This window comes from Phoca vitulina, unplaced genomic scaffold, assembly GCF_004348235.1.
Source record: "Phoca vitulina isolate PV1807 unplaced genomic scaffold, GSC_HSeal_1.0 scaffold2, whole genome shotgun sequence".
Taxonomy (NCBI): domain Eukaryota; kingdom Metazoa; phylum Chordata; class Mammalia; order Carnivora; family Phocidae; genus Phoca; species Phoca vitulina.
The window spans coordinates 42,203,832-42,231,118 of NW_022589705.1; the positions used below are offsets into that span (position 1 = coordinate 42,203,832).

At 35.2% G+C, this 27,287-nt stretch overlaps 1 pseudogene; it reads right to left on the reverse strand.

The window, feature by feature from the left end:
* LOC116626629 overlaps positions 1-14,327 on the reverse strand; it is a 31,250-nt pseudogene extending 16,923 nt beyond the window's left edge.
* Positions 14,328-27,287: the final 12,960 nt, after the last annotated feature.

Here is a 27,287-nt window from a genome sequence, read left to right on the forward strand (position 1 = left end):
ATTTGTCATTAATCTGGCATTAATAAAAGCCTGCGATTTACTTGGTAGAAATTTTGGACCTTAGTTATTACATTGTGGCTGGGTTTTATTGAATTATCCTTTTGGGGTCTCCCAACCCAAAATTTGGTTCAGATGTTGAGACTGATGATGTTACACACATATGCACACCAAGGGGATGTGAAAATGTTTATTACTTCCAAGACGGAACTTCTTTGGGGAGAGCATAGCCCAAGCAGGTCTGAAAATGGCCTGAGAAGCAAGGAAGGAGAACAAATTTGGGGTTTTTATGGTACTTAGATTTAGGGCTGGGGTTATGGATCCTGCATGGCTTGAATTTCCTGCCCAGACCAAAGACTTTTTTTTTTCCCAGCTTGCTCATATGTGAGGCAAAGGTAAAGCAGAAGAGATGGCACTTTAAATCTGTCAGCAGTTAAACAGCAAAATTGCATTTTAGTCCCATTTTATACATTAGAAAATTTTCCATAGTTCAGAGAGGTAACTAGTTGAAGATCACAAAGCTTTCTTGTCAGAACCAGAACTCATCTCAGAGGACAATTTTAAAATACTTGTTTTTTTTCCACCATACCTGTACTGCCTTCCTCAGAAGGAATTGACTTGATTAAAAATTAATCTGAGTTGCTTCTATATTTCCATCTGAAAATGTTTCCGAAGACTTGCTCTGTTGGAATGGATCTAAGAAGGAATTGCAATTGAAATATCTGCGCTCCCTGGTACAGACACAATGTGTCAGATCAGGACCTACTTTTGGAAATCATTGTTATCTAACTAGTAGAATATTTTAAGATATGATTAGAAAACTCTAGTACTCTGGCTCCTTCACCTGCCCAAATAAATCAAACAATTCCTACCAACTGTGCTGCATGTTATAACAAGGAGATATGTCTTTGTTAGGTCAACTTCACTTGTTCAGAAGCAGTGGGGGTTCAGCTTAGAGTCAGGGTTCCAAAGCCTGCTATAAGTTTACTTGTCTAGCTTTTGACTCCTATTGCTTAGGTCCTTGTTCTGGTGCCTGCCTGTATAAAAGACTCATCACCTACCTCCTTGAAAGCCTGGCATTGCTGCTTGTCCTTCACCTATTATGTGCTCTAAGGTAGATGCTGGAGCATTGGATGCTCCCAGGTCTCTGTTTTATCAAACATACCCTATCACAGTTTATATCATGGTATATCTCGCCTTCATCTTACACCCTACTAGGAGCATCAGAGGAGAGGCACCATTATTGAGATCCTATAGCTTAAAATAGCATTCATTGGAACAAAAAGACAAAACTCAACTCTGTATGCTAGGTTCTCTCCTCCCCACCTCTGGCCTGCCTGCTCCTCAAGAGGCTTTCTTACCTGGAGAAAAAAAAAGTGCAGAACTCATTTCTTTTTTATTTTAAGTTTTTTTTTTTTTTAAACCAGTACTCATTTTTTAGTAACTACTGTCGTTCATGTCTATCATGTCTGTATTTACATGTGGTCCTTGTCATAGAGTCTTTGAGGTACTGCTTCTTGGGGTTTTCAGAGATCTGAAAGGTTAAGCCCTTTAGAACAGTTTTAAGAATTTGAGAAATGGCCAGGAAGAAGTTTTTCACAATTTACTAATGTTTTGTAACCTGCGTTGGTTCTTTCTGATTCATTGTTGACTTCCTCAGGAGGGTCTAATAAAAGGTAGATTCTATTCTTATTGTCTCCATTTAATTATAGGAAGTAAATTTAGTATCCTCGGTTCTAGAAATCTTCTCATTTGAAAGAAATACTAAATCCATCAACAGTGTGTATCAATGATGGACTCATGTAATTCTCCAATTCACTCTTTTCCCCAGGCCTTTCCCAATGGTAAAATGGAATCTGCTATCTTTGTGGGGTCTAGAAACTGAAATAGAATTTGTACCTTCTAATTTAGACCAACACAATATAAGAAAAACAACCAAATGAATTATCATTTTTTAAAGATTTTTTATTTATTTATTTGAGAGAGAGAGCACGAGGGGCAGAGGGAGAAGTAGACTCCCCACTGAGCAGGGATCCCAAAGCGGGGTTCAATCCAAGGACCCCGGAGATCATGACCTGAGCCAAAGGCAGAGGCTTAACTGACTGAGCTACCCAGGCACCCCCCAAATGAATTATCTTTATGCACTAAAAAGCTGGAGTTCTTGGAATGCTAATCTATACTCCTTTTAGGAGTTAAGTACCAATAGTTCACCTTTTTAATCATATGTAATATGATCACCTTTTCATTGTACATGCTCTCAATTTTCCTTTTTCTGGTTGAATATTGGTATTTCTAAGGAAGACATTTTCACTCAAAGGAGTTTTTTTCAACTTATCTTATTCTCCCTTCATGACCAGGCTCTAACACCTCTTTCTACTGCATCTTCTTTCTTTTCCTTCTCAATGATTTTTTGTTCTTAGTTTACTGAAGTGTTTGCACAAGTCTTCTCTATTCTAAACATCTTGCTGCTCCTCTGATCCCCCTTAACCTAATGTCCCAGCACCTTTCTCTTGTCTTCATTTAAACTTGTGTTGTGAGAAATCCTTTATGAAAAAAAATGGGATATGAAAATCTTTCTTTATGATATTAATTACATCTTGTAATCTTTTTGAATCTTAATTTCCTCTTCCAGGAAAAATGTTTTTTTTAGTTGAAAGATTTATAATAAAATATTAATTCAAAACAAAAACAAGAAAGATAAACATGATTTTTTTTAAATAGAAAGGTAATTATGTTTTGCCTCCTATGCGTTACTTCTTTTTCTTCTTGGCAGCATCAAAGAGGGGCAATTCTGTTGCCAAAATTTGGAATGTAAATGTGGTTAAAAGATTTGAAGAACAGTAATGGAATGAACCTCATTCCTTGGCACTCAGTAGTCATTAAATCAATGTTTGTAAAGGAATTTTCAAGCAGAAGCATTTCATATTGAGTCTTATATTTTACCACAGAAGAGTGGTGAGGATCAACTTGAATACCATGCAGTCCTTAATGTGCAACTCTCTGTTTCCACCTGTCCTTCACAACAAATGTATAAGAAAAAGAAAAGAAAGAATAGATTTTTCCCTAAATTTTGGATCCTCTCTTCCTTTGTTAATTTTAATTTGGACCTCAAGGTAGCTAGTTTTATTATTGTTCATTATTGCCTTATGATCTTCGTTATCACCATTATCATCATGTTGCACTCATAAAATAAAGGCTACTTTAATATTCACTGTCACCTTTCTCAGAAGAAAAGTTATACCTTCCAGAATCATGAAATAAAATCAATAGCTGATCCCTGTAGGAGATTAACACCATAATGTGATGACTGCCCAAACCCACAAAGTCTCATCTAATAATATATGCTTTTCTTCTAACTGATTTAGAGATTATAGAATTCAAACTGAATGATAATTATAACCTAGGATCTATGTAGGCAAACTGATAGATGTCATCATTATTGAAATTAGAAAAGGTATAATTAGCTAAAGTTATTTTAAACCCATTTATCATCTTAGTCATTAGGGTAGTTCTGAAAACATCTATAAAATACCTCAAGGATCAAGAATTCAATATACATTTGTATCAATTCAAAATACAATATGCTAAACACCTGCTATCTTGGGCTCAACAATAAATGATTATGAAGTACTATGTTAACATGTAGATCTGTTAAGAGAGACCAATGTGAATAGTGATCAAACAATGTCAATGAGGGTAAAATTGTTAAAAAAAAAAAGTCAACAAAATTTTTCTCTTTAGTGATATTAGCCATCAAAATTATAGTTTACACACAAATCAAAACTGTTTTAAATAATTTGGTATGTAATCTTAAGAGAATATCAAGCTGGAAAATGGTAATATTATCTTAGATTTCACACACTAAATTTACAGAGTTGATATCTTTACATTATTTTCCCATAATATCTTTAATTATGAATACAGGTATGAAGAATATTTCTCATACACTTCCGGGAAAATAAGTCAGACATAATTTTATTAGGACACCTCTTTTTACTAAAGCATTATTTTGAAGGATTCTAAAATCATTTTTTGTATAAAAGGAAAAGATTGTCTTTTGAGTACTTTTTTTTTTTTGACAGTCTGCACAAATATAATTGAAAGTGTAATCATAGTATTTTGGTATCACAAAGAATCAGTACCTAAGTTATTAAACTACAAATAAAAATCACTTATTTTGTTTTAATCTTTATCATGAAAATTGTTTTCTCATAAAAAGATCAAAATGTGCTTACTACTTCCTTGGATTTTTAAAGAGGTAATGAGCAGTAAACTTAGCAATTACTCATACATATTACTAAATGTCATTCATTGAAGAGTAGCAAACTATGAAGGAAAGATATCATCTATTAAGGGGAGAGACTTTGGTCCGATTTTATACTCCATGAGTTCTCATTCTTCATTGTAATGCTCGAATAATTTTATGCACGGCATTACAAATAAAGGTAGAAAATTCTTGAAGTCTGTTTGACTGTGGTTTAATTGAAATGCCTCTTCCACAATCGTGTGTGCTAATTCAACCAGCAAACTTGATGTGCTTTTAAATGATACAAAGCTAGATAGTAAATCACAATTTGCAAATGATACATCATGATGTTAAGAAAAATCGGTGTTGTTCTTACCAATCCACTGGCTTGGGTTTCTGTAAATCTTTTTTATCTGCACCAATAATTACTGTACTTCAGCAAGGCAGCTTTAATTAAATGTCATCCTTTAAAATCAAGAAACACTTACAAGGTCAAGCAGGTCTAGGATAAAACTCAAGTTTTCTCTCAAATCATGGATTACTTGATATTCTGCTATAAAGAAAAATTGTAAATGGGTCCTACACAATTCTCCTCATACAATTTTAATGAGATTTTGACCAGTTTGGAATTGTTGCCTCTGTATAATTTTGCATCTGTTAGTTGAACAATAATACTTTCTTACTTTTGACTGTGAAAAACTTTCCACAGGAAAGTATTTCATGCAATAAGTCTGGTATTTCCTATTTTTATGAAAATCAGTTTATGAGACTTATAATCAGTTTTGCCAAACGAAGTAAAAGAACTACCTGGGTTACAATTCCCTAGCTGCTTTGTAGAGTTCAAAAGATAATTTTGTTAACCGTTTCATTCTATTTATGTGAATGTGTGTGTGTGAAATTATATGAGATATGTTGTACAATTCCTAAAATATTAAAGGGATAACCAGATCACATGTTGATTTCAAGTGTTTGAGAAAAGTATGAAACCTTGAAATATTCAGTACTTACACATTGAAAAACAACACTTTCATTCTTTCATTCAATTCATCTATTTTGTATCTACCATATGTATGTGGAAGTGATACATAAAGAAACGAATGATTATTCTATAGGGATAGTTAGACAGTGCAGGAGGTGCAGTTTGAAAAAATATATAATAACATTTATTAATTACTTCAGGGCAAAAATGACATCATATGAACATATGAATGAACATACTGTTCATCCATCTGATGAACAATAACAACAAACCTGGCCCCAGATCACTCAACTCATTAATGGTGACAGTGGTATTTGAACCCAGTTAGTGGGATTCTAGAGTGTATAATCATAAGCCCTAAGCTCTTCAGCCTCTAATAGGTAAAAATTTGCAGTTTGGACAAAACAGGATTTGAAAGACTATTGAATAAAATGGGAAAACCTGAGCAAAGACTTTAGTATACCATAGCATTATATGTTGGGCAGACTTGGACACAACTTTCTCAATATGCAGTCCTCTCTACTTTTCCAGCCTCATCTCAAATCTTGAATTAAGTCATATGCAGTGTTCATATGCATACATTCTCATCTCTGTGCCTTTGTATATACTCTCACTCCATTTTGAAGCCCCTCCCATCTTTGGCTTTTCCAATATCCTTTAAAACCCAACTAGGTATCCACACTTTCATTGTCTTTCTATCTCCTATCTCTCTTCTGTTCCCTTAAAGTGCCCTATGTATATTACTCTATTGAATTTAACACGTTTTCTAATTAGTTAAGTACTTATCACTAGTGTCTCACACAATAACTAGCCTAGTAAATACTGATAAGATTTTGTTGACTTAAATTGAACTTAAGCATGAACCTTGTCTTTTTATTGTTTTCCTTTCAGCCTGCTACATATTAGAAATTCAGACTTTTAATGACTAAGTGAATGGGTTATATGTGTGCTGGACATGTGCACGTGACTTAGTCTACAAGGCCTGAGTTTGAATCCCATTTCTACCATTTAATTGACATTTAATTTGTCCAGATGCTCAACTTCCTTAAGCCTCTGTTTCTTCATCTACTGAGAAGGGAAAATGAAAACTATCTTCCTATATGATCACCAATAGAGAATGAGATAATGTATGTGAAATGATCATGATAGCACTCGATGGAAAGTCAATGTTCCATATGTGGTGGTTATTAGGTATTAACTAATTAGGCATTAACCTGGTTAGGTTTTTGGTATTAGTATCAGTGGTATCATGAATATTCTTATTTTTATTCCTTAAACATCCCCCAAACTTGATTCTTTAACAATAGTCTAGATACAATAATGAATTAGGAACATTTACAAACTAGTCAATATAAAGATTAAAAGATTATAAATGGCAATATAAGATTGAGAATTTTTACTATTTCAAAGGAAAAAAGAAAAGACGTTCTAAAAACAAATATGAGCACCTTTTACAGAGGGAACTAGAGGGAGTTATAAGTTGACCGAATTTGAACAAGTTTCATATGACTACCAAGCTGTCCATTGATATTCATTTCCTAGAGACTACTAAATTGTTCCATACTTCTGGAAAAAAGTCACTTAAATTTCCTTTTCATTATGTATACTGCCTTTGAGAGACCAGGGGCCTTCCTAAAGAGACATTCAGTGTGGGACTAAAACCATTTGAACCATTGACAGAGTGAAAATGGGTTATATTAGTGCAAAGTGAGACATTCCTGTAAATGTTAAAGACTTTTTAGAAGACTTTTCATAATATCTTAGTTATCTATATCTATTCTAGCCATGCAAAAACTTTAAATTTTGTACTTTCTTAGGGCAGTCAGTAATATGCTTTAGTTAGTCACACATGAATTAGTAAAGAGTGTCACTGGAAAATCAATGTGAACTAAGCTTTTTGTGACATTTCAACACAATTCATATAGGTGTTTTGGGCTACTTATTCTCTAATTGTATTTAGTGTCATTTGTTCAAAATACAGTGAAGGAAGAACATTCTTATTAAGTTAAAGGCCTATGTTTCCCAAAGTGTACGAAATATCATTGCTTTACTAATCTCAGCCATATCTTAATTTAGGGACAACAAATATTTTAAAAATTCAAACAAAGCATTTTGTACTTCAGCTCTAATAAAATCTGTGCATTTTTTATTATATTTGCAAATTATACAAACCATTGTTAATGCTGAAGATATTTAAATTTATAAGACAAAATAAAACTGTATTAATTTTCTTAAATTTATTAAGTTTGATGATTTAAACTAATGATTAAATGCTTTTAAATACTGATAATTACATACAAGGATATTTTTGTATACACAATAAAACTGCACAAATATACTTGAATATACCAAATAATATTTGACATCCTTTTTTTTTTATGTTTGGACTTTTAATGTAGAAGGAGAAGTATTTTATTAGTGTTTGATAAAAGACTCTTGTTTAGAGAACATAGGCAGTGATTCTACCTAATAAAATGTCTGAATTCTCTGCTGGACCTTCCCCTAGATTTTTTTTTTTCCAAAAATTGCTTTACCAATATAATTCATGTATTTTCAACTAAGAGACAACTATTAAAATTACCCTACTATTGGTCCTTGATTCATTCATCCATTTATTAATTCCAACCTCTATGGAGTTTTTACCCTGTGCAAATCACACAATTTCTGCTCATCTGGAGCATTTTATTTTTGTAAAGAAAACTGCTTTATAAATATCAAAATGATAACATTATAGCATAATAACCACATTAAGAAGTACAGAGAAAGCTGTTTAGCAATGCCTAGGGGGGAAAAAAGGAATCCTTAGAAGGAAGGAATAATTTCAATTATGAGATTCAGAATTTCATAAAAATAGTGACATTTTAGCAGGGGCTCGAAAGATAACTGGGGTCCCATCAATGGAGTCAAAGGAATGGCATCAGCCAAGGCAGAGATCTGGGAGAATGCAAAGAGTATTTGAAGCATTTCACATGGACTGACTAGGCTATTTACTCAGGGAAAGAGTGTGAGATAATTTGGAAACAAATTTGCAAAGTTCTTGTATGCCAAGTTACAAAGTTTAAACTTGGTTTATACCTAACTAGTTTATTGTTACTACTCTGCCTCATACTGAAATATATTTTCTTTCACTTACAAAAATGTTTAAACTAGAATAAAAATAAATTAACAGAAATGTAAAGGGAAATACTAGCACTCCACTTGACAGGGTTATGAGCAAGGACATGAAAGAATAATATAGAATTGAAATAAAGAACATCTGGAAATGGAATGGACAGAGAGCAATGGGTTACAGGAGGTAGATTCTAGAGGCCTTGATCCTTGTTTTCCTCATTTCTATTTGGAAAAGTATTGATGTACTTATTGGACAACTATGGAACTAACCAGGTTTCTTTGGGCCGAGAGCATTCAGTGTGAAAACACAAAAGGCAATGATAGAGGCATTGCAAAAAAATAAATTCAGAGTAACTTGCATATTGAAGGACCTTAAGCAATTAAAGCAATTGAGGCCAAAGAAATATATGCCAAATTTGCTTAGGGAATAAGATGAACAATATTTTGCCTTTCTTAAAAAAAAAAAAAAAAAAAAAATCCTATTCAGGCTTCCACAGACATAGAGACTGTCATGTTAGCCTTTATCTTGTTTCTTGGGAACCCCCAGCCATCATATAAAAGGTCTGACTTGCTGGAGAGACCTTGAGCTTGCACTGAGATAGAGGGAGCCCAGGTGAGCCCATCCCAGTCACCGGATGAATATCAGCAACTGGAGCATAGAATCACCCAGATGATGATTCAGTGATGTGCCTTTGTGAATTCCTGACCCACAAAATCATGGTGTTGCTTTAAGCCACTAAGTGTTGTATAATTTATTACACAGACATAGATGAGTAGAAACACCTACTTCCCAAAATTTTGTATAAGAAGGGTCATCCTACTTCCCAGAATTTTATATAAAATGAGTTAAAGGATTCATTTATCAAATAATAAATATGAAGTTTTATAATAGATGCTAGGATCATGCAAATGAAAAAAAAGATATAAATTCTGTTCTCTAGAGGTCACAATCCAGTACAATAGAAAGGGAAATTAATAAAATAAGTAGATAGGATAACTTTAGCCATATCAGAAGTTTGCAGAGATTAGCTGGGCAGAAAAAGAAAATACCATGAATGTAGAAAAAACAAAGGAAAACAGATCCCATCATTTAAAAACCTCATTGGTTAGGTGAACATGCAAACTATAAATAAGATTTTCAAAAGCAAACTTTCACATACATTTAAGGTCACAAACAAACGAGGGAATTTTTGAGTCCTTTAGAAAAAAGAAAAATTAACTTGGAATTTAAGATAGCAGAAACTTTCCTCAGGTGTCAGGAGTTACCCAATATCATCATAGAGAGTTCATTTATTGGTCCTATAGCAATTTTTCCAGAAGAAAGACATTTTTCATGGGAAAGGAATTCTTCCTTTTTGTTCAATTCTTTTGTGACCAAAAAAAAAAAATAAAGTAAAAAAAATTCAGTGTAGAGGTTGTAGTTATCATATGGAATTAGATACTAGTTTTCTTCCTTCTTGTTATGTTTTAGACAGGTGGTGAAATAAGCCCACCAGTTTTTCCTAAAATTATTTGTTGAATCTAAATCTGCCCGTCGATATTCTTAGTCCACTCATTTATTTGTCCTGTACAGTTCTTCCATATGTGTTGACAGAAGGAGTGACTCTCAGCCTCCATCCCAATTATCCTATCTCCATCTTCCTCATTTTCCAAAAGCTGGTCCCATTTGCACTCTCAGTTCTACTCCACAAGAGAGACCAATTATGACCAATTCTGAAGAATTTAAGCACTGCCTGATAGTCTAATTTTTGAGTAGGCTTTCTATGATAATTTTTCTTTGGGAGCAGTGGCCCATAGCTGACTTTTTGGCCCCATCTTGTTCCCCTAATCTTCTCACTGCTAATCCAACCAAGATATGACCAATATTGAGCAGCAGATATTACAAGTTACTGAAAGCTACCTCCTTCTTCCCTAAGACTCCTATTAAGACAGTAATTCTCCACCCATTTCTGAAGTCAGCCCTTCCTCCTTGTATAACAAATTGCATGCAACTCTACTTTTTGTCCCTTTTGCCTAGTTCCATATTTTTTTTTTCCTCAGTCATCTAATACTTAAATCTGTTCTTAAGAAGGATAGGGGAAATGACAAGAGAGCATCACTCCCACCCCTGATTAAATGAAAGTTGCACTCAATCTTTTCATTAAGGAGTAGATCTCCCATATAATTCTGATTCTTCTTTGACCTTTATTATCTAGTTAATTTGAAACAAGATTTTCAGACCTGAATAAAACACAGTCAAAACAATATACTTATGCAGGTAGACATTTCTTCCTTAAGTATATCCCCTCTGTTCCATATCTTGTAATGATGCAGGGAAACTTCCTCGTCAACAATCTGTATATCTTCTTGCCAAAGTCATTTTCTCCAACTCCTGACAAGAAGCCATAATATTGTAAGAATGTTCATAGAGTATAATAAAATCCATTTTCCTTCACTACCCATGTAAAGGAGACTGTTTTTGCATTGGAAATTATTAATCTCTGAACCTCAACTTCTTTTTTTGAGATATAAAGTCACTCATGCATTTTTGGGAAGGTACATTCCATTCTTTTCTCTCGGACCATGTCTTGCATTGCTGGGGGTGGGAGTAGATTCAAATTTCTCCATGCTTCATTGCCAATGTATTCTGGAATAACCTTATTCAGAGTGATTCAACCATCTTCTGGATCCTAAGGCCTCTCTGAGAGCTGTTCAAAGTGCTATGACATTTTTGGGAGAGTAGTAATTATTTTTAAAAGTAAGTACAAGACTTCATAGAGGAGGAAAAGACCTCATGGAGGAGGTAAGACTAAGGTTGAACTTTTAAAAGATTAGTAGAAGTGTGCTGGGTAAGAAACAGTAGAAAAGGAATACCCACCAAGGAAAGAGCTTAAGGAAAGAAACAAAGTTTTGCAATAGCATACAGTAATATGGAAGGGAACACCTTTACAGTGCCCTGGGGAAGGGGAAAGCAATGAGATTTGAAAGTGAGATTTGGGACAGAGCAGGAAGGATCCTGAATAACATGCTAAGGTTATTTGCTTTTATGTAGGCAATACGAAAAAGGTAAGTAACAGGTTCTTTCCCACTCTTCTGGATTCCTGGAAGATCTCCAGTTTTGAAAGTTGCCTGAGATAATTAGCATGATAACAAGTAGAATCTTAGAAAAGAAATCAAAAGAGAAGTCTTTATGTAAAGGATTGCCAACAGGGGCTGTGAGGGAAAGCTATCTCTTGTATAAATAGAGATACCCAGAGCCACTTTTAAGAGTACCAAATCCTATACTTGATTTCAACTGGAAGAAATTTAGAGAGGAAATGGAAGTTTGGGAAAATGACTTGTGTAGGAGCCAAAGCTGTTAAATACTCCCTAAATCGATACAATTGGCTTAAGTACAGGGCCAGTGAAAGTGGCAGAGTTAACAGCTCTGAGGCCATAGATATAATGGAATGCGAATGTTGAATAGGAACAGGAGGGTGGCCTGGAAAGGGGGCTGCGAGGACAAATTTTGCATAACATTACATAGGCAAATAGATGGACAGGGAACAATAGTACGAATTAGGAAGCACTCAAAAGCCCCAAATGCTTTTGCCAAGCATATTTGCCCTTGTTTAACCAAATGCATGTTACAATTGTTCAGCTTAAACAAACTGGAAAATATAACCAAAAGGACAGGGGAGAAAAAAAAAAAAAACCTTTCAGAAATTGGGCTCTAAGCTCGTTTTTTTTAGAGATGTCTTTGTTATAAAGCAGGAGGACACATTTCTCAGAGTCTTTCATCACCAGTTTTCTTTTTCTTTATAATCAGATGTTCTATCATTAAATTCTGACCGATTACCTTGGGGCAAAAATATGTGTCATGTTTGCCTCCTGGATTTTGTTTAGCTCAAATGCACTGTGCTTTATGTTTTTCAAGTGGATGTTAGAGTTAGGTCTGACTTGTATAGAGTTTTGATCTACTTCATAACAGCTTTCTTTTCCACCTTGTGTTAAATCTGAGGATTGTGTCTAATGGAAAAGCCACATAAAACCACACTGAAAGCAAAATGAAAAACAAAACAAAACAAAAACAGATCTTTGACTTTTACTTATCACCATCAGTCCCTACACGCCATTCAGTTATACTCTTAGTCCTAATAGGCTTCCAGCAATAAAATTAACATTTGAAAACCCAGAACCTATTACTGCAGTTTAGTAGTATTGTCAGACATTTCTCAAGGTCCAAATCCTACAAAATGGATGGAAGGTAATTTTGAAAAAATAAAATAAAATTTCCCCTCTCTTTGCTGATGAAGATATTTTTAATCAAGGATATAACATGATTTTCTAGGTGGTAAAAATCTAATGTGTTTTTCTGCCTTTAAATTAAGGTAAGAATTTGGCACTCACAAAGTAATCTTGGCCATGTATCTAAAAACAAAAACCAAAACCCTTGTAGTTGCCAGGTGTCTAATTTTCTGCTTGTCACATCCACGCGAATGAACTAGAAAGCCAGGCTGTGTGAATAACCTCTGCAAGCCCAGTTTGTTCTTCAGTTAAGTTGGAATTTAACATGGCCCTCCCAGCCTTCTAGGCTTCTAGGTGTTTTCAAATTCAGCTAATATACAATGAAAAACCAAAGCACCCCAAAGCCAATAGGGTATTAGGATCCTTAGCCTTTAACCAGAGAATGTAGATCACATTAATGTACAGCTTTCCTTATAGGTTCTATCTATAGAAGATGAATGCATCAGGTGAATAGTGCAATAATGATTTCTAACATAATCATGTGTATGCCAATTAGTGAATTGTGCTGATTTTCCACCAATTCAGTTAATAATTTAATAACAGGCTGTGTGTAAATGGACAGTCATGCCCTTAGTCATCTCTGAAGAGAAATAACTTGATTTAAAGGGAATATGTCTGCCTCCCATTCCAAGCATAATAAGCACAATGACAAAGCAATTGGCAGAAACTAAGTAATTATATATATATTGTCCTGTTAAATGCTCATAAGACTGTGAAGTATTTTTAATTAAATAACATAGATAAAGACCTTGACACTCTTTATAGTGACTTGCCTAAGTTTTTAACTATTAACTGAGTGAATTCAACTTCCAAAGGCCCTTCTTCGGTTGCTACCATGATTTGGTGACCTGAAAATAGGATGGAAGGCTGCCTACTATTTAAAGAAGAATGCTAGAAGTCCCAAACAAACAAGAGTGTAAAATATAAAAACCACTAAGCAGACAATTCATTTTGAATAAATAATTGTAAAATTTAGAAAATGGCAGTCCCAAGGCCACAAAAGTGCCAGAATAATTTACTTAACCAGGCAAGAGGAAAGTAAGCAAACTAAAAAAATGTGATTATCAAACGCCGGTTCTACTAAAAGTTTGAACAGACCCTGATTTACTAACATTTGCAGAAATCTGAACAAACAAGACAAATCAGATTAATAATTAATTCACAATTGACAAAAAATCATGAGGCTGCAGAGCTGTTCCCATGAATTGCAGATCCCATGTGACATTCACCATATTACCGCTCATACCAACGTAGATACGGGCAAATTAACTGTGAGCTGCTGACAATGGGGAAGCTGCAACACAGATCAATGCTGTCATTATGAAGACAAAACCTGCACACCAAAATGCTTTCCCCCCACTGTCTAACATCATCCATATTGATGTTTTCTGTCAATATATAATAATACACTCTCACACTTGATGGGACAGGAGGAACAGATTACAGAGAAATTGCACTGGAATATGTTTTTATACATTGTTTCTCTGGAATGGTATAATCAAAACAATTATTGATTCAGGAACTTTGATTGCTTGTCCCTACAAGCTGCATGACGCATGGCAGGAGAAGTTACATATTTTTATTCACTTTACCATTGTGTTTAAAAGTGTTGGTTAAAAGAAAAAATCTAGAACTTATCCTACTCACACTCTTCCTTTGCTTCCACTGACACAGGTTGTAGCAATTCTTGATTTCTCGCTCTCCCTTAGCAAACACAAAAGTCTCCATCTCCAAAGTCTAGTCCCAAATGAGCTTACTCTCTTCATCCATTCACCCACCCTCGTCTGAGCCACCATCGTGTTTTGCCCAGTCCTGAGTTACTGCCCTAATCTCCTAACACATTTCCCTCTGGCCCAAGTGAGATTATTAAAATTATAGTCACTTATCATCAATCCTCTGTTCAAAACTTGCCAGTTGTATCTCCTATTGCTCAGAGCAAAACCCAATGTCTCTAACGAGATGCAATTAGCTCCTCAAACTCAAACCCAATGCTCCACTGCCCTTCTGATCTCATCTCCTGCTACCCTCCGCCCTTACTTACGCAGCTCAACAGCCTCCTGGGCCCACTGGACACCGCAGGGGACACTTGTGCATCAGGATCTCTTTATTTGCACAGTCCCCCACTTCGAAAGGCCACACTCTCCATGAGTCCTCCTTTATACCTCTACTTTTCCTCGTTTCTCTTGTCTCTTTTCTGCTTTACTTTTCTATAGCAATTGTTAAAAATATTCTATACATTTTACATATGTACTTATTCTTTATGACTAACTTATATATAAGCTTTATCAAGGCACTGATTTTTGTGGGAGGAAGGAATATTTTTTTTCTACTATTGGTATTCTCAGCAACTAGAACAGTCCTTGACACATGGTACCCTCTCAATAAGTAGATTTCTCAATGAGTGAATGAATCACTCGATCAAGACAAACATATATCAGAGTTCGAATAATCTAAAACACTAAATATCTTATGAAAGCTTAGGTTAAAAAACAAAAATTCTCACTTTCATTTCATCTAGGAAAGTAAACATGTCATGTCAGCCATTAAACAAGTAATTACTGGGTTGAATATTTTACTCATATCTTTCCATTTACCAAAGCAAATCACTGTTACAGATCTCAGTGAAATTGGTGAGAGGCTTTAGTATTCTTTTTTTTTTTTTTTTTTTGAGAAAGAGAGAGAGCACAAGAGGGGGAGAGGGTCAGAGGGGCACAGGGAGAGGGAGAGAGAGAATCTCAAGCAGGCTCCACACTTAGTGTGGAGCCTGACACAGGGCTCAGTCTCACAACCCTGAGATCATGACCTGAGCCGAAACCAAGATTTGGGTGTTTAACCCACTGAGCCACCCAGACACCCAGGGCTTTAGTATTCCTAATTGTTTATTCACAGATTTATTCACTATTTAGTATAAATAAATGGAAATATAAAGGGTTAAAAACTTACGACTGAAAGTCTGAGAGCCACATCCAATTGGAAATCAATGTGAAATACAGAGAAACATGTCTGACATTACATGAGGAATTATGTGATAGAATTCAATGTATGCACAGATCTTTAGGAATAAGTCTATTAGTAAACTGAAGTATACCTGGACCTAAACCCATTTTGTTTGCTTATATAAGCAAGAGAGCATATGAAGTTATTGTAATAAGTAATAAGTCCTAGAGGTTGAAAAAGTGATATGTAACACCTGTTTAAGGGGACCAGTATATCTCTACAGTGATATCTAAATATCAGGGACCATAGTAATCTTAAGTAACTTGTGCTTAGTCATTGGGATGGTTAATTTCATATCTCACTTTGGCTGGGCCATGGTCCCCAGATATGTAGTAAAACATTATTCTGGATGATTCTGTGAGGTTGTTTTTGGATGAGAGTAATATTTAAATCAGTGGACTTTGAATAAAACAGATTACTCTTCGTAGTGCAGGTGGGCCTCACTGAATCAGTTGAAGGCCTGAAGAAAACGAAAGACTGATTTCCCCTAAGCAAGAAGAAATTGTACCAGCAGACAGCCTTCAGACTTCAAATTGCTACATTGTCTTTCCTGGATCTCCAGCTTGACATCCTTCAGACTTGAACTACAGATTTTTGAACTTGCAAGCCTCCCTAACTGTGAATCAAGTCCTTAACATCAATCAACCAATCTCTCTCTCTCAATAGATAGATAAATAGATAGATAGATAGATAGATAGATAGATAGATAGATAGATGATAGATAGATAGATAGATAGATAGATAGATAGATAGATAGATAGATGATAGACAGACAGACACATATGTATTCTGTTTCTCTGGAGAACCCTAACACAATTATTATTGGAAATATAAGTATTTTAATCAATATACTAGTGAAGAAGAGATATTAAGAATTTAAGCATTATGAGATAGGAGTTAAGATTATAGATCCTAAAGCCAGACTACCTGATTTCTAAAGTTTATCTTCATTATGTTTAAGCTTGAACTTCCATTATCTATAAAATGCGGGAAATATTGGTGACTCTGATATATAAGATATCATCAAGATTAAGTAAATGTGTAAAAAGTATATATACACACTTTAAAAGGAACCTGGCACTATATGACTCCTAGTTACTTTAATAATTATTTTCTCAGAGATGGAAAAGCTTATAGAGCTCACCCAGTCCAAATCCATCAAAGATAAGTAAAGTAAATTAGACCCCAAACCTTATGCTCAGGATCAAAGAGCTGATAAATGGACTCAGACCAAAACCCAGGTCATCTCATTTGAGTCTTGCTGCCTTAACTGTACTCATATATTAGCATTAATTACTGTATTCAACATGATAAGTATCTGAGGAATGACTTTTTCCTTTTATTTATTTATTTTTACAGTTTTATTTATTTATCTGTACACCCCTCATGGGGCTCAAACTTATAACCCTGAGATTAAGAGTCATACACTCTTCCAACTGAGCCAGCCAGGTGCCCTGGCTGTTTCCTGTTAGGTATAACTGCTTTAGATGATAAAATAAACACTTGTCCAATGCTGAAATTTTGGAAATCCATAAAGCACAAAGATTATCTGCAGCACTTCCACCTATATATATAATTTAATATTCTTTATTTTACAAATTAAGATTATATATACTGTTTTGTTCATTCTTTTAATTTACTACTATATTTCATAATTTTTTCAAGTTTTTAATTATAATTTTATATTTTCACAAAAAGTACATTTTATGTGATACCTATTTCTTAAGATGTTTTCAACAAAAAAAGATGTTTTCAATAATATATACTTACAGTTTTGAAGGAATTTCTTTTTCTTTTTTTTTCTTTTTAGAGAGTGGGAGAGAGAAAGAGAGAGAGATGCGGGGGAGGAGCAGAGGGAGAGGGAGAGAGTGAATCTTAAGCAGGCTCTACTCCCAGCATGGAGCCGGATGCGGGATTCAATCTCACAACCCTGAGATCATGATCTGAGCCAAAATCAAGAGTCAGACACTTAACTGATTGAGCCACCCAGGCACCCCAGGATTTCTAATTCTAGACACATCATGATTCAAATGGGTCATTAGAATTGGAAACACTGCCGCATTTTCTCTGTACCTATGATGACAACCACATGGCCATATGATAGATACCTGAAAAAATGCTTGTTAAATCAATAAAAGGTCTTTCTCTTCACTGAATCAGCATTCATTGCAATTGCATTATTGCATATTTTAATTAGTTAACAGAATTAATGATCTTAATACCTAAATAAAGACATATAATTGAAGTCAAATGTCAATTGGAATTTCTTCATTTTTATACTAATTTATATGTAATGATTGAGATCATAATGTTTGAGCACATTTTCCTTCAATTTTGTCTCTGTCATCTGCCAAAATTGGTTTTTTGAAAGTTACTTTCTTAATGACTTCCAACTAATTCCTTAACAATAGTTACATTTAAGTGATTGAAGAATGAAATAAGCATGTTTAAGCATAGCCACTTGTTTCACTGCAGATGTTTTAAAAGTTCCAATCATAGATAATTACTATAATTAATGGAATTTTTCTGATGCAACAATGATTTTTTTTCAGACTTTTTATGTATTATTTTATCTCTGGTTTTCTCTCTATAGAGGCCTGAAATTTAACTGTATTATAGGTTTTTGTAAAATGGGCTTTTGCTTTTAATCAAAATACAGCAAGTGTCCAGATGGTTGGGCTAAAGAAAAGCCTATGAAAGTCTCATTTGTGTTCCTAACTGGTGGATTTAACAAAAATTGAACAGCCAAAGTTTCTAACTTGTGATACTAATATATTTTCTTTCTTACAAATAAACTCACCAAAACCACTGTTAAAATGTTCTTTTTTAGAATACAAAATTGTATACACTTTATTTTCTAAAATCTGCTCTTTGGAACTAAATAAAAGAGAAGATACATTAAATTATTAACAAGTATTTGTTCTATATAAGGAATTATAGTTGATTTTTCTCTACTTTTATTTCTGGGTATTTTCAGTTTCTTCATTAAAGTATATGACTTTATATGGATACTATAAAGTATTTTTATTTGCACTCCTTTTTTTAATATGCTCTCAATTTAGTGTCCAAATCTTTAAGAACTCTTAGAGGAAAAAAAAAAAAAAAAAGCATCCATTGATTTCAGCAGGCCAGGTGCTGAATAAGAGCTTGATTATTAACACCATAACATTTCATCATCACAATACCCCTTGTTATGGATGTTATTGTGCTTTTACAAGCCGCAAGCCTGGCTTTTCTTTTTGGGTAATTCTGATTCTAAAGCCTATGCTCTTTCAAATTTAACAAAATAGCTTCCCAGGAGGTATTAAAGCATGTTTTTTGGTTGTTGTTTTTTGTTTGTTTTTAATGATAGCTGAGGAGGGTATATTTTGGAGAAGCCCAAGCAAAATTATTCTTATTCTGGAAGTTGTTACTGTGATATTTTATCCTATTTATAAGCTAACAAATTAGCCAGTCACATATTCATAGCTGCTGGTAGAAGACACAAGAATCTTGGGTCAGAGATAAAAGTCTTTAGTACCCACTGCACAAAAGGCAGCATAAACAGCTTATTTGTTCCCCTTGCTCTAGAGGAATGACACAGATGGACACAGAAGGATGCCTGCATATGCTCTCATGAGAGGAGCCCTAAGCTTTGGGAACCAGTTCTTTTCAAATGGTCAGCAATCAGGTCTTTTTTTTTTTTTTTTTTTTTTTTTTGGCTTCAGTGGGAAATACTATCTCTGTCTTCCAGGAATGTTAACCTTACAAACTTCTTTGAAAAGATATTCAGAACAAAGAGCAGATAGGACCTGACTTGCAAGATGCACAGAAAATAGGAAACCATGAAGAACTGTCTCTTAATAATATTCATCCTTTGTTTCTACACTTTCTTGGCTTCTGATGAAAGATTTCATGATTATACTATTCTGCTGGCCACTCTGATTAATCTGGACAACAGAGGCTTGGGACTATATCTGTTCAATTTTTCTTATACAGCAATTAATTAAGTTACAATCAACGGGACAATGATCCGCAAGATGAGGTTAACCTGAAGTATTGACCTCATCCATGGCCTAGGGACACAAAATAAGTCAGTTTAACAGCTTTCTTAAATCATCATAGCCTACCTTCAAAAGCCAGGTGACTTTTCCTTAAGCTTTTACATTGATACTGCCCTTGGTCTAAAAATCAATCCAGGTAAACAGGAATTAGTAGTAAATGTGCAGATTCTGCTTTAGCCTCAAGGGAGGAAACGTAGGGCAATTCTATCACTCATAAGAGCCCTGTTCAGTGGGCTGAGTCAGATCTGAATTCTTTCTAAAGCTGAGGTGGTATTACTATTCTCTTAAGCTAAAGTCGGAAACAAATTTGGACCACGTTTTCTAATTGAATGAACCTCTTTGTAGAAGTACATGACCACAAGGTCTGCATAACTAGTGAGTCTGTTTTGCCTCTGGGAGATCTTTACAGTTATCTGAATATTGCATGATCCGCTGCTGTTGTTTCTTTAAATACTTGAAGGTATCTTATGAGCACCTCTAAGGTGAAAGTTACTGTGTTTTAGGGAGGACTGCAAGTTGATGCCTGACATCCACACAAAAAGTAGAGTTCAAGGGGCACACATACCTCTGCCAAAAAAGTGTTGTTTACAATTGTTGAAGCCCTCCTAGTGTGACCTTCATCAGTCTGTGGGCACAGGTTGACATTACTTCCAATGTACTCTCTTGGCTAGCTGTTAGTCCTTACAATTGATAGTTAAAATAACTGAGTTAAATTCTTGTTTGAAGGGACTGAGTGCAGTTGTTCAATCTGTCCCATTTCATCCATACCACAAGCCAAAGGGCATTCCTTTGCCCCATGAAATGACTGAGTGATGGTTATAGGAGTGGGCATAGAAGACATCTAAAGGTACTGAAAGGTGTTTTGCAAGGAGGTACAAGAGCTGGGGCCATCCCCCAACCTTTCCTATTGACTTCTCAGTAAAGTTAAAGGGAATTACAATCAAATCATGGTTAGAAATCTATCAGAGGATGATTCCCAAACCACTTTCATGCTCAATGATTTACTAGAAAGACCACAGGACTCAGAAAAACTATTATACTCAAAGTTATGGCTTATTACAGTGAAAAGATACCAATTTAAAATCAGAAAAGGGAAAAGGCCCATTGAACGAAACCAAGCACAGGCTTTCAAAAGTCCTCTCCTAATGGCGTTTCATGAACATACGCTTAATTCTCCTAACAAAGTTGTCTAACAACATTCGTGAAGCGCTGCCAATTGAGAAAGTTAAACCAAGCCTTGATGTCCACAGTTTTTCCTGGGGGTCCTGGAAAGGTAGATCAGGTGGAATCAGCCCAGTTTTGCAGGGGCTCACAAATCCAGCATGCAATGGTAGCCCTTGCATCAGAAACAGAGTCTTTTATTTTGTGCCCAGTCTATAATGGTTCATATATTTCCATGTTCTGTAGGATAATGGCTCCAGGCAACAATGGTGACTTTATGGGTGGCATAGTCTCTATCAGCAGCTTGATTCCTCTTAGTCTCACTAGGAAATGGATACTTCCTAGGTTCAGTTGTATGAGTGACCCAGACATTTTGATCTATCTTTAATCTTCCAAGCTATAGCTATCCAAGTTGAAAACAAAGCATGGTGCAAGCAACAGCCCATGAGCCAAGAAAATATAATAACTTTCATTAAGGGGAGTATTGCCCAGAGTTATGAAAACGAACTTGAGTTCTGCGTACTGAGTGAAGTGGCCACTTGCATTTTTTGATTCTGAATAGCTGGTACTGAGATTGAACATCAACAGCGATTTAATAGACACCATTTGTTTTCAGTTTAACCAAGCCATTAGTGAAACAGCCCAGTCTTACTGAGCCAGCAGTTCTGTTTCAGAGAGTAGGATGGCTGGAAAGTTCCCCACAAATACCTAACTATTACATTTCATGTGAAGTTGAGGTGCCACCAGAGCTCAATTGTATTCTTGAATTTCCATTTGGTTGAGAGACTTTTTTGGTCCTTCCTGTCTTGTTAGTCATTGAGTCTGAATTGACCTAGCTCCAGTTGGGAATATCAGACCAGAGAATCACAAGACCTCCGTAGGTTAGGCATTCTGTTTTGAACAGAACGGAGTAGGAAGCTAATAGGAAGCTAATTCAAAAGATATGGAACTGGTAGCCATGTCAATAAACTGATATATTAAACATTTTCTCTGGGTCAGCCTCCCTTTGTCATAGGATCCAATAAGCAAAATCATCACTCACAGAGACCTAAAGCACAAGGTCATTAGAGTTGTGATGTCCCAATGGTACTGATACTGCTCTACATGTCGCCCTTCCATACCAGGATAATGCCCTCTGGCACTTTGTGAGCATTCACGTTAAAAGTGTATAAACCAAAACAAAATAAATTTTCAGCACTGGAAACCATAACAACAGTACATTAAGTTAACCCAAAAGGCTCTGCCCACAAAATCATATTTGTTTCCTTTCCCCGCCATGCTATTTGTCCAAACTTCATTGGTTGAATCCAGGAGCTCTTGCCACATAGGATGGTGACCTGTTTGCCTACATCAAACAGAGTTCCTGCACCTCCCCCAAATTCCTCAGCTTACTCAAATGAATGTGTATGGCTTTGGTCCCTTTTGGGGAAAGAAGGATTTTGGCTCCACCCTTAATTATCTTTTTCTTAAAGCAGCTAAGGTTGCATTAGAGGAAAGAAAGGAATTAGGGGACACAGAGGAAGAATTATTCCACACCAGTGAGCAAGATTTTGCTTTGACTTTCAATTTTGACTGCTAGCTGGATACTCAGCCAAATCAACTTCTGACATTTTCAAAATACCCATAGCTTTATTGGATAGGTACCCATTGCTAACACCATTTATTTCAGCTTTGGAATCCCCTTTGTCTCAGCAGCTACAGCCATACTGCTTTCTAACTGAGCTCTGGTGTTTGTACCTCATTGTCATGGAGTCAATGCTTTTTGAATTACCATGGAGGAGAGTGATCAAGGACCTAGGACCATTTGGCCACCTAGTTCTAGTCCTATTTCCTCTTTTTGTGATATAGGTGGTCTTAATTTTTATATCCTGTGATTTTGCTGTCTTTAAAAATGATTATTTGGTGTTGTCTCCATAAGCAAATATGATTTCAGTGAATAAAAACAGTTTTACTTCTCAATATGGATCACTTTGTTTTTGAAAAGGGGAGGGAGGGATTATTTTATTGACTAGAACTACCAGTGCTTTGTTGAATAAAAGTGGTAAGATTGGGTATTATTACCTTGGGTATTATTACCTTGTAAGATTGATTTTAAGGGGAAGGTATTCAGTCTTTTATCATTTAGCAGGATGTTAACTATGGGTTTTCATGCAGGTCTTTTATCAAGTTGACAAAGTCTCCTATTCCTAACTGGTTGCCAGTTTTTATCACAGCAATGTATTGGATTTTGATAAGTGCTTTTTCTGTCTATTGAGATTATCATGTGGTTTTCCTCCTTTTTTCCAGAGGTTGGCAAATACAATTCACAAGTTGAGTCCAGCCTACCACCTGTAAATCAATATTTTTGTAAATAAATATTTAGTGGACATGTCATATTTACTCTATTCAGCATAGTTCAGCAGTTCCCTCGCTGTTCCATGGACTTCAAAGTCTAAAATATTTACTATTTGGCCTATTACTGAAAAAAAATTACAAACTTTGATTTATTCTTTTAATATAGTTGTAGGACATTAATTCATTTGCAGATGTTAAATCAAATTTGCATCACCGAGATAAATTCTACTGGGTCATAGTGTACAGTACTTTTAATAAATTCTTTGATTCCATTTGCTAATATTGTGTTAAGGATTTTCACTTATATTCATGACAGATACTTTTCTGTAGCTTATTGTCTTTTGTCTGGCTTTGGTCTCAGGATAATATTGATCTCATATAATGAGTTGAAAAGTAGTCCTTCCTTCCCTAGAACTTCTGAAGAATGACTCTGTATTATTCCTTCTTTCAATATTTGGTAAAATTCACCAATGAAGCCATCCAAGCCTAGACTTTCCTTTATGGAAGTATTTTAAATTACTAATTTCTTTACTTGTTATAGTCTATATGGGTTTTGTAGTTTTTCTTAGGTCCCTTTGGTAATTTACGTCTTCTTAGAAATTTGTCTGTTTCATCTAAGCTGTTTAATTTGTTGTCATAATGTTGTTCATAATACCCCCTTATATGGAGATATTTCATATCTTTATGGTTGGTAGTGATGTCTCTTATTTCATTTCTTATTTTGGTAATTGTGTCTTTTTTTTTTTTTTCTTGTTCAGACTAGCTCATTTTTGTCAGGTTTGTTGATCTTTTCTAAGAGTACACTTTTGGGGGCACCTGGGTGGCTCAGTCATTAGGTGTCTGCCTTCGGCTCAGGTCATGATCCCAGGGTCCTGGGATCGAGCCCTGCATTGGGCTCCCTGCTCAGAAGTAAGCCTGATTCTCCCTCTCCCACTCCCCCTGCTTGTGTTCCCTCTCTCGCTGTGTCAATCTCTGTCAAATAAATAAAATCTTTAAAAAAAAAAGAAATGAATTAAATAATCTATCAATACCCTCCCCCTATATGTGATGAGTTGTTTTTCTTTTGCTGCTTTCAAGATTTTATCTTTGTCTTTTGTTTTTAACAGTTTGATATATCTAAGTATGGGTCTCTGTGTAGTTATTCTACATGGACTTTAAGGTTTATTTATTATATTCAAATGTGTAGAGGAATGTTCTTTACCAATTTAAGATTTTTCAGCTATTATTTCTTCAAATATTTTTCTGTCCATTTGTTTCTCTTTTTTTTTTTTTTGAGATTTCCATTACATATATATTGATATATTTAATGTTTTACAGGTCTCTGCGGCTCTATTCATTTTTCTTCATTTTTTTCTCTTCTGTTTTTCTTAATTTCTATTCATTTATCTTTAAACTCACTAATTATTTGCTATCTCAAATCTGATGTTGAATTAGTCTAGTTAATTTTTAATTTCAATTAAATTTTTTTTTTAAGATTTTATTCATTTATTTGAGAGAGAGAGAGCACAAGCAGGGGGAGGGGGAGAGGCAGAAGGAGAGGAAGAGGGAGAAGCAGACTCCCCACTGAGCAGGGAATCCTATATGCGGCTCAATCCCAGAACCCTGGGATCATGACCTGAGCCAAAGGCAGACACTTTAACTGACTGAGCCACCCAGGCACCCCTCAATTGTTGTACTTCTTTAACACCATATTTTCATTTGGTTCTTTTTAATAATTTTTATGTCCCTATTTTGAGTCTATTTGTTGGTTCAGTTTCATGATAATTTCCTTTAACTCTTTATTTTATTTTTTTTTTTTAAGATTTTATTCATTTGACAGAGAGAGACACAGTGAGAGAGGGAACACAAGCAGGGGGAGTGTGAGAGGAAGAAGCAGGCTTCCCACTGAGCAGGGAGCCCGATGCGGGGCTCGATCCCAGAACCCTGGGATCATGACCCGAGCCGAAGGCAGACGCTTACACGACTGAGCCACCCAGGCGCCCCTCCTTTAACTCTTTAAAAGCGATTTCTTTTAGTTCTTTGACCTTATTTCAGTAGCTATTCTGACATATATATCTGCTAAACTCAACATCTACTGAACGTTTCTCCCAGTTAGTCTTCCTGTTTTTTTTTTTTGCATGTCTCTTAATTTTTTTTATAAATAATATATGGCAGCAACTCTGGATTCTTTTTTACCCCAGTAAATTAATGTATTTACTATTTTTTCTTTTATTTTATTCCAGTATAATTAATATACAATGTTATATTAGTTTCAGGTGCACAATATAGTGATTTAACATTTCTATACAATACCAGGTGCTCATCACGACAAGTGTACTCCTTCATCCCCATCACCTATTTCACCCATCCCTGACCCTTCTCCCCTTTGGTAACTCTCAGTTTGTTCTCTACATTTAAGAGTCTCTTTCTTGGCCTGTGTCCTTCTTGCTCTATTTTTTTTCCCCCTTGCTTGTTTGTTTCTTAAATTTCACATAAGAGTGAAATCATATAGTATTTGTCTTTCTTTGACTCACTTATTTCAATTAGCATTATACTCTCTAGCTCCATCCATGTGTTACTATTTTTACTTTTAAAAATTGCATAGGTTTTGTTTGTTTCATTTTATTGGGGGGGGGTGGTGCTTAGGAACTTGCCTGTACTAAATCTGTGAAATCAGTCTGCTCCACAATTTATAGTCTCTAAGAACTATGTTTAGTTTAGTTTAGTTCTTAAGTTTTGCTTTATTTTTAAACCAGGCTTCCTAGGAGTCACTTCTATTTCTGAGTAATATGGTGGCTACCAATAAATGGAGAAAAAACTGTGCTCAACAACATTGAGCTGACAAACTTTCAATATATCTGTGGTTTAAGATGCACATCCGGGGTGTCTGGGTGGCTCAGTCGGTTAAGCGTCTGCCTTCTGCTTGGGTCATGATCCCAGCGTCCTGGGATTGAGTCCCGCATCGGGCTCTGAGCTCAGCAGGGAGCCTGCTTCTCCCTCTCCCACTGCCTGCCTGCCTGCCTACTTGTGCTCTCTCTCTCCCTCTGTCAAATAAATAAATAAAATCTTTAAAAAAAAAAAAAAGATGCACACCCAAACTTCACAGTTTGTTTTTTTTTTTCAATCTGATGCCACCTTTTTTGTTTGTTTGTTCCAAATTTTTATTTAAAGTCTAGTTAGTTAACATATCACTTTTTTCTTTATATTGATCCTTTTCCAGTAGCCTCTATGCATGAACACAGACTTGGGGTGGACAGGAGTGTGTGGACAGCTTGGGCTCTCTGTGGTCTCCACTATGCATGCACGTAGCTTCAACCAAGCATGACCACAACCTCAAGCAAACAGAACCATTAGCCATCCCTACTCATATACCACAAAGATCATCTATTTCATCAACAGTGTCACTGGTTATAGGCATTGTTCATCTTTCCCAATAGACTGAGACCTTTTTAACAACAGTAACAAAACAGTAACAAAACAAACTCTCAGCTTGCCCTGGCCTGGTAAAAATCCTTACATTGATTGAACTGTGAGGAAGAGTCATAGGTAAAAACACCACAGACTTTCACTATTAATACCCCCAATTCAGCAGTTTTTCAAGCATAAATGCTTCTCATAAATTGCCTTTGATCAACCTACAGAGCATGGGAATATCTGTATTTCTCAATTTTACTCAACATTGTAGTTGCTTTTCTGGGAGAAGATTTGCCAACCTCCTCATTTGGCCATAGCCAGAAGTCCTGCCTATTTCTTCTTTTCAACATCTCTAAAATAGCCTGTTTTATATGGAAAAAAAAGTCATTTAAGTTAGCTTAGGCTGAAAGTGATTGAACATTCTTATTTGTTAGATAAAAACTTTTCTTTCTTTCCACTTTCCTTCTTTCTTGAATTGATCAGAGTATTCCCATTCAGAATGGCATTTTAAAGAATGTTTAGTTATCTTTCTTATGTATTTATTAATATTGAAATGAAATGCTCTCAATTTACAATTGTTATACAAATCCATTTCCAGAATATGAAAAAAAAAAAAAAACTATGACTACAGAGAACATGCTCCCTACTGGATAGAATTTTTAGGAATTCTTTGTCTTATATCTTATTTTATCCTTGTCTCTGGCTATGCAGTTAGACTTGGCTAGATATTTCATGAAAATTAATAAGATCTTATCATAAA